Genomic DNA, 2,806 nt, shown 5'->3' on the forward strand with positions numbered 1-2,806 from the left:
CTCTTTTTTTGTTCCACAGAAAGATGAAAATAACACATCTTGAACATGAGAGTGAGTAAATGATAAATTTTTCATTTTGCATGAACTGTCATGTTAAGATTATAAATGGTTTAATGATTTAATTTTCTTAATTTTGGCAATATAATTTTATAAATTATAATTTAACTAAATAGGTTTTACAGTGTGTCTTTGAAGGCAGTGATGTAACCCTTATCTTATTCAGTCATTTGATACAGGTCTTTGAACAAGAGTATCGGATAAAGATGAATCAATTCACTCACTCTCATCAGCTCAGGGTTTATCAGAAAAGTGCTTAAATGTAAATGTAAATATAAATATTTGTATGAGCCTCTTTGACAGTTATACAATATATGCCTTCTATTTCAGTTGAGACGAGTTCACACGAATTCAGGTTTTATGCGCTGTTTTTAAAAGGTTTATGAGGATTACTTTGCGTCTTCCTGTTGTTTGACAAGTTTGAATTTAGTCCTATGATCAGTGACACACAGCATGACTATTCATATCAATCTAAATACCTGAGTAAGTAATTAAAGCCTGTTTTGTTTCTTTCTATAGTAACAGAATCAGTTCAGTGCAAATTTGGAGTTTTGATGCAAACCCTCTTGCTAATGCAACAGGGTGTTAATTTTACACAGACCTACTGTAAATTATAAGTCTAAATTGAAAAGGAGTGATGCACAGAGATTTGAATGTGAGAGAAGGGGGGAAAGTATTGAAAACTGCAGACAACCGAAACTTTCTTTTGTTCTCAGCACTCAATTTTAAGCTCATCTGACAGATGCAGACCAAATGTAAACCTTTCGCATCTTTGTATTTAGACTACTTTAGTGCGCTCTTGAATCTATTACACATCGATCCTTGGAAATTCTACAGTATGCAACCTCCCAAACGCACACACATAAAAGGCAAGCAAATGCAAATTTAGTTTTTCTTTAATTAGAGCACAAGGCCTGAGGCACAGGGCCTATCACAAGGCACAGAGTGAATTATCAAAGGTTTACATTACCTGGGGACAGGACCCTAATTGCAGTACGTCCAAACACCTTGGTAAAAACATATCCTAGAGAAAAGGCGGAAAAAAAAAGCAATGGAACAACATTCAAAGGAATAGCCTTTGACCAAAGCTTTCAGACTAACTCAGAGGCCAAGCTTTGAGTCAGAAAATAAAGGAGGAAAAACAAGAACTGAAAACAAAACACATCCCGACCTCTACAGAAACATTCAGAGTGGTGAAAAATCAAAGAATCTGTTTCAAATCGCTCATTAGACTGCTGTCGCTGCAGTGTTAGACGTCATCCTCTCCAAGACCAGTCAACTGAATCTGTTAAAACGAATGTGGCTGTAATAAACAATACATGAAGTACAGATCAGAACAGAGGCCTTGGGGTTTCACTGCTTTTCTGCTCTGTCCCTCCAAGAAACAAAATGTTTTTCTGGGCACAAACTGATGATGGTATATGATGCTAAAGTATGGTATTATGGCTGGTTTTAAACTCGCAATGTTTTAAAACTCCAGGCATTTGTTACTTTTCACTGTGGAGGCAAAAGTGAATTGAATAATATAGCAGCAGACTCTAGAAAAAAAAAAAAAAAGTCATTCTAGGTTGTTTTCTCCACTAATGGTAATTTAATGCGTGTCATACAGTATGAGCCATTCAGTCATCATATCATGTGCTATAAAGATGATGTCTTCAAGTTAGTTGTAGAGTCGATCACCTCCTGGTTTTTCTTCATTTTTTTCCCCCTCAATGGTAGACCTCGGCAGCTCTCACTCTTCTGCTTTCACTCTCTTCAGGCCCTTTACGGATTTCCCCCACGTCTGTGGGCAGAAATAGGCGTTTATCTCAACGGGGTGCATGCATTAAGGAGAGCTAAACAGCTTTGACATGCCTGTGTCACTGACTTTCAAACCGCTTTTCAGGGGTCGCACTGCATGTGTAAAGTGATTTTTCTTTGTCTTACAAGATCAAACGTACAGTATGTTTGCAATTGCATGTGCATATTTTATATAGGCCAGCAGAAGACATTAACAAATGTGTTCCCCCATGCTGATTACTGTAACAGCATGTGGCGCGCTACAATGAGCTCCTGGTGAAAATGAGTGAAAGAATATGACAAGAATCAAAGAGTTGAAGAGTTAAAATAAAAGATAGATTACAATAGCAGCATGAGTGCAATCAACATATAACTTTTAATATATCAAAGTAAATTTCTACTGCAATATATATCTTTGTATATCAGAGACAGGTGAATTTGGTTCCAATTTGTGTTGTTCCACTGGACAACATGAAAGTGTGTCTCTAATGAAGGCAAGACATTTTGTTTATTTCAATAACGAACTTTTATATAGTCATTAGAAAATTATTTGTATTACGTGGAAAATATTTTTGTTAAAAAAATATTTCTTTTTCTGCATCTTGTATGTACTTTACATATATTTTAAAATATGTATTTTACATAAATATGTAAAATATATTTTTTCTTTCCCCACAGACACCCACAACACTACTGTTCCTCTGCAGACCCAACTTTTAAAAAATGATGCCACTCTAACATGTAGCCTCTTCCAAGGTATATATATATATATATATATATATATAAATAAAGAAAAATAATAAATAAATCAATAAAATAATAATAGGCTTGTTGTTTGACATTCCATTTCATCTCTTGTATAATCCAGTCCAGTTTGATTCACACATCTAGTCCCCATTTAGTCGGTGTACCTGCACAAAAAGGTAAAATAAAAGAAAATAAAAACAAAAAGACAAAACATAGATAATTC

The 2,806-nt window shown here is 34.8% G+C and overlaps 1 long non-coding RNA gene across 1 annotated transcript in view; it reads right to left on the reverse strand.

Annotated features, from left to right (window-relative positions):
• Positions 1-1,744: 1,744 nt before the first annotated feature.
• The window catches only part of LOC107686908 (uncharacterized), a 5,358-nt gene continuing 4,296 nt past the window's right edge, over positions 1,745-2,806 (reverse strand). Inside the window, exon 3 of the long non-coding RNA XR_001634079.1 lies at positions 1,745-1,840. This is a non-coding gene — a long non-coding RNA (uncharacterized LOC107686908). The remainder of the gene's footprint in view (positions 1,841-2,806) is intronic.

This window comes from Sinocyclocheilus anshuiensis, unplaced genomic scaffold (genome assembly GCF_001515605.1).
Source record: "Sinocyclocheilus anshuiensis isolate Anshui unplaced genomic scaffold, SAMN03320099.WGS_v1.1 scaffold1545, whole genome shotgun sequence".
Lineage (NCBI taxonomy): Eukaryota > Metazoa > Chordata > Actinopteri > Cypriniformes > Cyprinidae > Sinocyclocheilus > Sinocyclocheilus anshuiensis.